The following is a 12,762-nucleotide window of genomic DNA, read 5'->3' as shown; positions in this document are numbered from 1 at the left end:
AAGACATATTTTTTAGGTCAAGCATCTGGCTCCTGCAAATAACAAATACACCAGCTTTCAGCCCCAAAATGCTTTTATTATAATTTCAACAATCAATTTTGAAATCCAGGCTCTATTTGAGTGCCCTTCAAAACAACATGACTGGAATGCTACAGGGCAAATAATAATAATAATAATAATTCTTAGTTTAAAATGTCCAGATATCCAGTATCCTTGCCTGGAATATCCCATCGACAGGAGAAGCCTGTGGGCTGCAGTTCATGGGGTCACAAAGAGGAGGACATGACTTAGAGAGTGAGCGCTCTACAGTAATGCTAATATGAAATTATGTTATTTGAGGAAAACCACAAATAATTCAATTTACTAAGTTATTAAATACCCCAAACTAGCAATCATGTTTTCTCTATATTACAAATAAAAGTAATTTACTTTTGAATAGCTGGGAACATTGAAAGGTCATTTTTATTTCTTAGACTAAGTTTATATATACATACACACACACACACATAATTTGAAGTCATTAAATGTAAGTCATTAGCCTCTTTGGCGAAGTGGAATCTGCGTATTTTTTTAAAAGGAAGAGAAAAATAGCATATATTAATGCATAGATATGGATTCTAGAAAAATGATACTGATGAACCTATTTGCAGGACAGGAATAAAGATGCAGACAAGAGAATGGACTTGTGAACTCACGGGGGAAGGAGAGGTTGTATGGCACGGGGGCTCAGTGGAGCTCTGTGATGAGCCTGTGTAGGAGGGAGGCTCGGAGGGATGCTCAAGAGGGAGGGGCACATGGATACATATAGCTGAATCACGTGGTTATACAGGAGAAACTAACACAACATTGTAATGCAATTACATTCCAATAAATTTTAAATAAAAAAAATAATAAAATGTCCAGATATCATCTAGGTGTGGAATCATACTTGCTATCTCCCCCATGCCAGACAATTCATCAAAGGAAAAACCAAGAGGCTCTTTAGTTCTTCACTTTCTGCCATAAGGGTGGTGTCATCTGCATATCTGAGGTTATTGATTTTTCTCCCAGCAATCTTGATTCCAGCTTGTGCTTCCTCTAGCCCAGCATTTCTCATGATATAAGTTAAATTTCTTATATATATATATATAAGATATATATATATATAAATATATATATAAATTTCATTTCTCTGCATATAAGTTAAATAAGCAGGGTGACAATATACAGCCTTGACGTATTCCTTTTCCTATTTGGAACCAGTCTGTTGTTCAATGTCCAGTTCTAACTGTTGCTTCCCGACCTGTGTACAGATTTCTCAGGAGGCAGGTCAGGTGGTCTGGTATTCCCATCTCTTTCAGAATTTTCCACAGTTTATTGTGATCCACACAGTCAAAGGCTTTGGCATAGTCAATGAAGCAGAAATAGATGTTCTTCTGGAACTCTCTTGCTTTTTCGATGATCCAGCGGATGTTGGCAATTTGATCTCTGGTTCCTCTGCCTTTTCTAAAACCAGCTTGAACATCTGGAAGTTCACGGTTCACATATTGTTAAAGCCTGGCTTGGAGGCTCTACCTGGACCTTTGGAAAAAGACAGTCCACTAGTGCCCTTGAACGAGGTTGGGCTGGCCTTTAGGAGAGAAGTGAGCACAGAGAAGATCAAGAAATCACCTGACTTGAGATTAAAGGGATCAGACAAACTTATTAAGATTAGGAGGCCACCACGTCAAACAAGATTAAGGGCTTCCCTGGGGGCTCAGACGGTAAAGAATCTGCCTGCAATGCAGGAGACCCGGGTTCCATCCCTGGGTTGGGAAATCCCCTGGAGAAGGGCATGACAACCCACTCCAGTATTCTTGCCTGGAGAATCCCATGTACAGAGGAGCCTGAGCAACTAACACACCCACACACAAACCGTGCTCAGGCCCTAATCTTGTCAGAGACCTCCACCCCCCCCCCACCCCCCCCCACCTTTTGAACTCCTGTTCAACCCCCTCAGCAAGTTCTCCAGGATTGAGACACAGTTTTTCGAGGCAGAAGTCTAGTCTGTCTCCCTTTGCCTGGTAAAGCAATAAAGCTATCTACCCTTTTTTACTTCTCCCAAAACTCTGTTTCCAGGATTTGATTCAGCATTGGTGTACCGGGAGGCCGAGCTTTTGATAACATAATCACAGTGGTGATGTGTGTGTGTCCTGAAAGTCAATGACGAGAATGTTTTAAGAAGAGCATAGTCCCCTGTGTCAGAAGCTGTTCTGTGAACTAATAAAGAGAAACTTCATTTAAAATGGAGTGGAGGAAAATGGCTCCAGAACTAGTGGCGGGCTGAGCACGCTGGCCCCTCTCGAAGAAGCCGGCGCTGCGATTCCGGGCTGATCGAGCCCCTCCCGAACATGGAGGGCACTGGGGCGCTTCTTCGCCCACCTCCTGCCACCCACCCGCTACCTCAGCAGAAACTGGGAGGTGGACGTGGCGGCCCAGCTGGGCGAATAACTCGAGGAGCTGGACCAGATCTGCCTTTCTTTTGACAGAGGCCAAACCACAATGAACTTCACTGAGGCAGCACAGTTGATGCGGGGCTCTGCTTGTTATCTACAGTCAGAAGGCGGACTACCTTTACTCCCCGGCCCACCAGGATCTCGACTTCATCTCTAACAAGAAGCGGGCCAAACAGCCCTTCTCTGAGCCGGAAGATGGGACCGTTGGGGAGACCAGCTCTAGGGCCCCCCAGGAGGCGGCGCGTAAGTTCCCGTCGGTGGACGACCTCTCTGACTCCTGTGTTAACGCGGCTCTCAGGGGTGACCAGGTCCCGAGTGAGACCCCCATCCGCCTCCTGCCCGATGCCCCGGTAGCCCCCGACGAGATGAATAGTAACCCCCTGCACAGCCGGCAGGGCGAGGATTTTAGGATGAATCCCTCCCCAACAATAACGTTCTTGTTGGAGCCGGTGGGAGTGTCCCTCATGGAGGCACTGCCGCCAAGGAACCAGCAGGAGCCTGGTAGGGTTGAGGAGCAGCCCATGGAAGACTCTGCGTGTGGGAGTCCCGGCCCGGTGCTCAGCATCTCCCAGGAGCCAGGCGCCTCTCCAGAGGGCCCGGTGCCCAGAAGCGGGGGTGCGGAAGAGGCTGAAGAGAATGCAGAGCGGACCGCGGAGCCTGCTGAGGCCTCAGCCCCTGAGGTCCCCATCGAGCCCCAGGAGCCCAGAGCCGACTGCTGCCCACTCCGGGAGCGGAAGGAGGCCTTGGAGCCTGCATCCTGCCTGAAGGAGACCCCAGGCCCCTGGCAGGGCCTGGAGCCTTTCGACTCCCTGTATTCTGAGCCCTTCAGGAAAGGGAGGCCCTACTCCGTGCCCCCCCGCGTGGAGGAGGCGCCAGGACAGAAGCGTAAGTGGAAGGATGCCGTCAAGCTGCAGAACTTCCACCAGTGGTACCCGGCCGCCTATGCTGACCACGCCGACAGCAGGAGGCCCTGGCGAAAGGGCCCTTCCTTCGCAGCCATGGAGGTTCTGTGCTGGAAGCATGTGAGGGAGCAGCTGGAGACACTCCAGAAGCTGCAGAGGAAGGAAGGCGGCTGAGCAGCGCCACCTCCAACGGCTCCACCTCCGTAGCCTGTGGAGGAAGGCTGCCGGAAGGACTCCGCCGAAGACCCGGGAGCAGCAGAGGACTTCCACAGAGCCCGGGGAAGACGCAGACACGGAAGCGGCAGCCATGCCAGTGTCCCTGCGCTGTGAAGAGCTGGTCCAAAAGAACGTGGAGCTCTTCGTCACCACCTCGAAGCAGGAGCTCATCCAGGAGACACAGCTGAAACAGCACGTCCGGGACTGGGAGGACACCATCCAGAGCCTGCTCCAGGAGTAGGAGCACGTGCCCTTTGACATCCACCCTGTGGGGACCAGGTGGTCTCGAGGTTCAGCTCACTCAACCACCGGCATCCTTTTGCAAAGCTGCTGGCAGGCCAGCCTGCTTTTGAAGTGTGTCGCTCCATGCTGGCCTCCTTGCAGCTCGCTAATGACCACACCGTGGCGATCACCCAGCAGCCGGGGCTAGAGGTGGCCCATGGACACCATGTCCCTGAGACTGCTCACATATCAGCCCACGAACACTTCCAGACCTAAGGTGCAGCCCTGAGTGGGGAGCACTGAGACCAGGGTTGGGCCCTGGAGCCCATCCCCCACAGATGCTGGGCATGCATCGGCTCAGTCCACTTTGCTTCCTGGCTGGCCCAGCCTAATAAAGTGTTGCCATCCCACCAGTCCCTTAAAAAAATAAATAAATAAATAAGATGAAGTGGGGAGGCCAGAAGGGAGCCGATACACTCAAGGTCAATTGCTGACCCAGTAAGAAAACAAGTGTCTTTGCATCTTCAACAGGAAGCAGGCTATTACTTTACAACCCAGCTGGGGGATGAATTTCTCCTCCCCAGGCAACAACCTAGTCAATGAGAGACTGAAAATCAGCCAAGGAACTCAAGCCAGGAGGCTCGGTAATAACCTAGAGGGGTGGAATGGGAAGGAGGTGGGAGGAATGTTCAAGTGGGAGGGGACATGGGTAAACCTGTGGCTAATTCATGTTGATGTTTGGTAGAAACCAACACAATACTGTAACACAATTATCCGTCAATTAAAAATAAAATTTTTAAAAAGCCACTACACTTCAAACTCCCAGTTTTCTCCAATGGACTCTTTGTTTATACTAGCCCCACCCAATTCCTTCTCCTCTATAAAACAGCCCTCCTCTCCTTCGGTTTTTGGACTTGCTTATTTTTTCTGTGGATTTGCATGTTCTAAATTGCAATTCTTTGCTGTGCCTGAGTAAATCCATTTCTACTAGGAAAATAACTGACTGTTTTATTGTTTTAGGTCAACCCTGTGGAGAAATCAAGTAAGAGGAATACTGGTATTAATGATCCTATGGCTTCCCAGGAGGCTCAGTGGTAAAGAATCTGCCTGCCAATGCAGGAGACATGGATTCGATCCCTACTCCAGTATTCTTGCCGGGAAAATCCCATGGACAGAGAAACCTGGTGGGCTAAAGACCATGGGGTCACAAATAGTCTGACATGACAGAGCACACAGAACGCACACATTAGAGACTAGAACCACTGGCTTAGCAAAATTAGTTTTGGTGGAGTGATGGAGGCAGACTCTGTCTTGGAGTAACCTCAGGAGTAGGAAGCGGAGACATTGGCTGTGAAAGAGAGAAGAGAGAGGAAGCTAGAGAGGGTCATGGATCCAGGCAGTTTTTAAATTTAAGATGAGAGTAGCTTCAGTATGTGTACCAGCTGACTGGGAGGAGCTAAAGGAGAGAGGATTTGAGGATACTGTCGAAAAGTGGGTTAAAAGAAAATTTCTGAAGAAGTCAGAGGGTCTGGGATCCAACATGGAGGAGGAGAGATTAACCTCAGGTAGATGGAGAAACCTTGCCTCCATTTTAAAAGAAAAAAAAAGTTTGTAAAGATTGGAGACGGGAGGTGAGATGGAGTCTGTGTGATGGAGTAGAGAATGCTTGAAATGGACATTTTGGAGAACAGGGAGCAAGCTGCCTAGATAAACAGGTAAGTTCTGGTCAATTTTTTTAAAATTGTAAATTATACATACATACATACAAAAAGGAAATGTCTAAAGAGAATTGAAAGTGAAAACATTCCTCCCTTCTCAGCCTGGTCGCCCTCTAGAGAGATTATCATTAATATCTGTCTCTGTGTTGGTTTCTTTGGGTGGCTATTTTCACAACTGCACATAATATGCTTACATTGTGTGGGGGTGTGTGTGTGTATGTGCGCGCTCAGTCATGTCTGATGACTCTTTGTGACTCCATGGACTGTAGCCTGATAGGCTCCTCTGTCCATGGAATTCTCCAGGCAAGAATACTGGGATCTTCCCAACCCAGGGAAGGAAACCGCATCTCCTGCATTGGCAGGTGGATTCTGTATCTCTAGTGCCACCTGGGAAGCCCAAACTTACATTATTTCTTGATTTTTCAACTTTATGCATTTCATTTCACTTCTGAATGTGAAAGATGATAAATTTGTATCACTTACACAGTCTCTTCCCTCGCCCAGTGTTTTTTATATATTTAGTGTTCTTCTGTTGGCCACCTGTCACACATTAAATATTATATTTAATCTTTAATTTCTTAATCTCTCAGCTTTATATGGTTAGCTCTTGATTCCCATGTAAGGTAAGGACATTCTGGGGCAGAGGCCACATAGCAGATATTTGGACATTCAGAAAAATCTAGCTTGAAGAGAAAATCTAACCCCTAGTGGTGCACCGGCAGCAGGTAGAGAATTCTAAAGTGTTCCTGTAGGATCTGTGCCATTTTGTTTTTGCATTAAGCCTCGACATTAATACATGTCAGTAAATGTGTTTGCTGCTGTGAGAATTAAATAGGATTGTGAAGTTACATCTTTCATGAGGGTTAGTTTCTAAAAATCAGCATATAAGAGGAAAGTCAGATAAGACATGATAGCACTCTGCTTTCTTTTCCTGTGGCATACCAATAACCTCAATTTTAGAAGGGCCTCTTGGGTATCTATTGATGTGAAGAAGTGGGGTAACTGTGGGCTTCCTCTATGGATTCACAAATTCTAGTTTGATTAATTTTAGTTGCACGTGACAAAAATAATTATGAGTTAAAACAGCTTCTGCTTAAACAAAAAAGGGGAATTTATTGGCTTTATTACCGACATTTCAAGAAGTAGACTTTTGGGATTCAGGTACTCAATGTAATCAGGAAGCCTGTTTCTTTTCATCTCTAGACTTTGCTTTCTCTGTGTTAGCCTCAATCTCAGATAAGCTCCTTTTGCATAATGGCAAGATGGTTTCCAGCGGCCCATAGCGTGTACATCTGCCAGAGCTCAGCAAAACCTTTGGAAAGAGCCTTTCCTGGTAGTTTCTGTGATCATCCAGAGGTCCTTTTGGGAATTCATTCATTCTGTTGAGTCATATTTTTATTCCTCAAACAGTCTAGCCAGGAATGTGAAGTATTCAGGTTGTGCAGGTCTGAGTCATGTGTCCACCCTGAGAACAATAAAACATCTGAGTAGGATCAATATCATGCAAGGGAAATAACAAAATCAATAAATAAAGAATTCACACTCAAAAAAGTGGGAGTAACAGCTGTATGCACTGTACGATCATCAAATACCAGAAAATATTTTAAAGAAAGGATGATAATAGTTTCAGATGGCACAAGACAATCCTACTGGGGAAGCCCTTTTATAAGATTACTTCCTTTCCTCCACATTTTAGCCAAAGCGATAAAACCTTTTCATAGCAATTAGTATAGTTCCTTACGTAATACCGAGCCTCCCAGGTAGTGCTAGTGGTAAAGAACCCACCTGCCAATGCAGGAGACAAAGAGATGCAGGCTTGATCCCTGGGTCAGTAAGATCCCCTGGAGGAGGAAATGGCAATCCACTCCAGTATTCTTGCCTGGAGAATCCTATGGACAAAAGAGTATATAGATCCTTCCGGAAAACAATTCCATCTTTTTAGTCCTCATGTTCTTCCTAATGCTGATAAGAGGAGGTCATTATTACCTGTACTCTCCCATACGTTTGTGACCGTCTTTCCTTGTGCCTTATCCTTAGGTTTAAAGCTAGGAGTGAGATACAGATAGAGATCAGACAAGAGTTGGTACTTGAAGAAGCACAGGTCAAGCTCTCATAAAATAATAAACTTGATCCTGGCTCTTTGGAATCATGGAAAGTTAGCACCAGAAGGGAATGATGAGATCATGTTTATTTCATACGTGAGGAAGCTGAAGGTGAGAGTGGTTGAATAATTCCCCAAGGTCAAGCAGTGGGTTAATGGGAAAGCAGGAATGAGAACCTAGGGAAAACTGTCGGCCTGGTGACTTTTGGTCTAGGACGCTGTCCCCGTCATGTATTGCTCCCTGCTGCTAAGTGCTCAGTCATGTTCGACTTTCTGCGACCCCACAGACTGTAGCTCCTCTGTATGTGGAAGTTCCCAGGCAAGTATACAGGAGTGGGTTGCCATTGCTCCTTGGTGAAGTCTAATTCATTCTGATTAACTGTCAAGGTGTAGTGGCTGAAAAGAATTAGGAACTAAATCAACACTTGCTAAGTCCAGGCACTAAAATAGGACAGCAGTATTCCACTTAATTCTTGGGCAATTTGACAACTAGGAAGAGGAACCATTGAAATGTGTGCTTCATTATCCCCTGGGCTCCAATACATGAATGCGTGGTTGCCTTGAAACCATGGGCAGGGGAGGAAGTAGAAAGGTACGTTCCTGGAGGGATCCAGGATGCCAAATGAGAGGCTGGTACTTCGCCTAACTTAGTGGTTAAGAACAACCATTTGGCGATAGGACATTCCTGGGGTTGAATTCTGGCCCCGTTATATATCGCCATGGCCGCCTTGGGCAAATTGTTTAACTTCAGCAAGTCTTTGTTTTCTTTTTTTAAAGCATTTTTATTAATTTTTTTTATGGCTGTGCTGGGTCTTCGTTGCTGTGAGGGCTTTCTCTAATTGCGGCAAGCAAGGGCTACTCTTTAGCTGTAGTTCTCGGACTTCTCACTGCCGTGGCTTCTCCAGGGGAGCGCAGGCTCTAGGGCAGGGGCTTCGGTAGTTGTGTACATGGGTTCAGTAGTTGTGGTTCCCAGGCTCTAGAGCACGGGCTCAGTAGTTGTGGAGCATGGGCTTAGTTGCTCCGAGGAATAAGGGATCTTTCCAGAGCAGGGATCGAATCGGTGTCTCCTGCATTGACAGCTGGATTCTTTACTACTGAGCCACCAGGGAAGCCCCAAGTCTTTGTTTTCTTAATTTTAAAACAAGGATAAGGGTGGGATATTTCAAAAGAACAGCATGTATACTATCTATGGTGAAACAGATCACCAGCCCAGGTGGGATGCATGAGACAAGTGCTCCGGCCTGGTGCACTGGGAAGACCCAGAGGAATCGGGTGGAGAGGGAGGTGGGAGGGGGGATCGGGATTGGGAATACATGTAAATCCATGGCTGATTCATATCAATGTATGACAAAACCCACTGGAAAAAAAAAAAATAAAACAAGGATAATGGTACATATGAATTATAAGGAATAAATGAGATCACGTTGATAATACTTCTTTTGCCTTCTACATTCTGCTGCAACTTGCAAAAGGCAGGGACCACAGCTACCCACCTCCCACCCCCCATCACAAACTGGCCAAATGGTAACAGAAGTCAGAGCCACTTCTGGAACTCCTGAGGAAAATGGGCAAAGGAAGCATCTTTAGCTATATCTGGTGCAGGAAGGGGGCCCCCTTCCAGAGCCTGACAGTGGGCTCTTGTCTAACACTCGAAAGTGAATTGTCCAAGGAGACACATGTACTGACAAATCAAGAGGCTTTGTTGGGAAGGGGAACCCGAGTGGAAGGCAGGAGGGTAAGGGAACCCAGGAGGACTGTTCTACCATGTGGGTCCAGTTTCAGGTTTTATGGTGGTAGGATTAGCTTCCCGGTTGTCTCTGGCCAATCATTCTGACTCAGGGTCCTCCCTGGGTGTGTGCATATTGCTCAGCCAAGATGGATTCCAGTGAGGAGGATTCTGGGAGGTCGGTAGGACAGGGACTGGCGTCTCCTCTCTCCTCTTGACCCTTCCCGAATTCTTCAGTTTGGTGGTAGCTTGTTAGTTCTGCACTCCTCACCAGGACCTCCTGTTGTAAAATAACTCATACAACTGGTTACTATCTTGCCTGGTCAGGGCAGACAGTTTCAGTCAGTAAGGCTCCCCTTGACCTATCTACCAAGACCCCTCAGATGTTAATGTTAGAGACTACTTTTAAATTTTTAATCAGCAATTTATTTAACCCTGCTGAATAAGTATAGTAGTAGTGTGGAAAAATCCGCAAGCTTATAAGGAATATCTGGGTCAATGGATTCAATCCTTCATTCTTTCATTCTAGCAAGTACCTATTAACTCCCTACCAAGGATCATACCAATGAGACCAATGTTATAATATATAATTGGGGTAGGGATAAAGCTGAGGGGCAGAAAAGTGTTCAGCAAGTGTTCTAAACAGAAAGGATGTGCTGGAAGCCTTTGATGGGCTACCAAAGGCAACACTTAAAAATCCCATCTTCTTCCCATCTCCCCTTCTATACAAATGTTGGTTGAATAAAGATGAGTTTTTAAAAACCTCAATTAATTTTAAGGAAGGAAACAAAGTAAGTGTTTTTCTTCTCACCAGGGAAGGCAATTTTGATGTTAAACACCTCATTGATAGTGGTAATACCATGCAGTTAATTTTGAAGATGGGAACAAAAGAAGTGTTTTCATTCTCACTAGGCAAGGCAGTTTTAAACACCTCATTGAGGGTAGTGCTGCTAGGCTCATTCGAGACTTGATTATAGCTCCTCTTGACCAGACAATACCGAACGCAGGGTGAAACCTACCAGCACTTCGATGAGTTTTCACACCACCCCCCACCCCAGCAAAGCCACATTTTCTCTATTTCTTGAAAGGAGTATTGGAGAGCTGCACAATCCAATTATTTTTACAACGCTAAGTCCCATGGAAATGAATTCAGGAGCTTACTCCATTGATTTCAGTAGGGCTTGGTGTGGTGATATTGATTCCACAGGGCTTTGATACAGAGTGAAGAGAGTGGCCCAATTTTTATTCACATTTATTTATTTTTCCAAGCTCAAACTTAAGAGGATCAGAATGCGCTTTTTATCACTGCCTTATGACATTATGACACTAGAACTAGCAAGCAGGGAGGGAAAAGAACATAGTTCTATTACCTCCATAGCCATGAATTTACTCATTTTTTGTGCAGAAAATCTGAGTGCACTTTTCAGTAAACATGTGACAGGAGTCAGACATTAGGCTTCAGCTTGGAGTCACATGAGGAGATTGAAGGGTTGGACTGTCTGGCAGCTCAGACATTGCCTGGGTGGCTCCGGACCTACTGTCCTCCTTTCTTTTTTTTATCTTTTTTTTGAAAGACAAGGGTCATAGTTCTCTAGTTATGGGTTCCAAGAGAGGAGATGTAATATATCCGTTTGAACAAATTTGAAGAATTACTTTAATTCTCTTCTGACATCATGGAATTCTATTTCTTGCGGGTTCTATAGCTGATGCCGGTTTTCCTCGTTTGGGGGAACAGGGAGAGATCAGGAGACAGGATCAGAGAGGCCCTTGAGCAGTGCCTAGCACTTGATTTCCAGGCTGGCATTCTTTCTACCAGCTCTGGATTTGGAGAAGGGGTTAGCCTCTCATCTCCTGAGGTCCTTGAGTCAGACACCAATAAACTGTCACCTCCACGGAACCCATCGATTTACAGTGAACATCGTGTGGGGACTTCACAGTGGCTCAAAAGGCAAGGAGAAGTTGGAGACCCACTCACAACACAAGGCAAAAAAATCTGTTTGGAGCGACAGCTGCCACCTAAGGTGTGATTCCCTTTCTGGCTCCAGCTTGAGCAGCCTGGCTCAGAAAAAGCCCTCCCTCGGGAGATTCCAGAATGGGGCCCGCATGGGCTCAGTGGGGAGAGTGCAGAGGGGCCTGGGAGCTCTGTTGCAATCCTTCCTTGGGTGGGGGTGGGGTGGGGGGCTCTTTCATTTAGCAACTGACTTTCCATTCCCGACAAGCGTTCTTTCTTAAGTCTTTCCTGTAAGCAAGACATAGGTTTTGAATATTCTAAGGGTTTTTTTGTTTTTGTTTTTACAAAAGAAGCATGGTCAAGCAATAAGATAATGCTGGCTAAGTGTTTTGTACTGAAATGTCCCCCAAAACAAAAGCCTGATAGAAATATAAGGCATGCCATTCTATTTATTTTGTTCCAGAGTAATAATATGATACTGCATTCGCTTTGACCGTATCAGGCCATTTTTCTCTGGGGACAGCGAGCTCTCTTCCAGTACATCTGAGAAGAAGCTTCAGTAACCCCAAGGCTGACTGTAAAATATAACCGCAAGTGTGAAGTCTGTCGCGTTACGGTCTACAGAACCCCACTCCTGGATCTTTCAGTTTCCCTCCCCGGCAGCCCGAGACTTTCACCTCTTCTCGGTTCTTGCTGGGCTCTCAGGAATCCAGGGAAGTTGCCGATTGCTCCCGGCTTCAGTTCTTTCTGCACTTCAGTCTGTCTGCTAAGCCACTGCCGGTGTCGCCCCCTCTGAAGCCTGGTGGGTTCTGCGCGCGGCCAGTGCCAGCGCCCCAGCGTTGAGGGAGCCCGAAGCAGGAACGCGGAGGAGCCGCGCCGCCCAGCGGAGAACCCTCCAAAGCACAGGTTGGGGCTCACTCCCGCCTTTCCAGGTCTTTCTCACTATTCTGGGTTAGCTGGTGGGAAGCAGCGGGAGGGGGAACTACGTATCCCTGCTGCTGCTGCTGCTAAGTCGCTTCGGTCGTGTCCGACTCTGTGCGACCCCATAGACGGCAGCCCACCAGGCTCCCCCGTCCCAGGATTCTCCAGTGGGTTGCCATTCCCTTCTCCAATGCATGAAAGTGAAAAGTGAAAGTGAAGTCGCTCAGTCGTGTCCGACTCTTCTCTACCCCGTGGACTGCAGCCTACCAGGCTCCTTCGTCCATGGGATTTTCCAGGCAAGAGTACTGGAGTGGGGCGCCATTGCCTTCTCCGATATCAAAAGCTAGTTTCTATTAACTCTGCTACTCTCTTTCTCACAAAAACTAGCTCTGTCTCTTCCTCGGTTTTATTATTGCTGTATTTGCATCTAACAAAACCATTCACCCTACCAGATCTTTACACTTTATACTGTTACTTATTTTCACTCCCCAAGAAAGTTCAGCAGGATCAGAATCAGCCCTGATCTTTACC

The 12,762-nt window shown here is 46.5% G+C and overlaps 1 pseudogene; it reads left to right on the top strand.

Moving 5' to 3' along the window:
• The first annotated feature begins 663 nt into the window (after positions 1–663).
• Positions 664–12,153, top strand: LOC122432296 (annotated as a pseudogene).
• The last annotated feature ends 609 nt before the right edge of the window (positions 12,154–12,762 follow it).

The sequence above is a fragment of the Cervus canadensis genome, chromosome 31 (assembly GCF_019320065.1).
Source record: "Cervus canadensis isolate Bull #8, Minnesota chromosome 31, ASM1932006v1, whole genome shotgun sequence".
NCBI classification, from domain to species: domain Eukaryota; kingdom Metazoa; phylum Chordata; class Mammalia; order Artiodactyla; family Cervidae; genus Cervus; species Cervus canadensis.
This window is presented reverse-complemented; position numbering and strand designations above follow the sequence as displayed.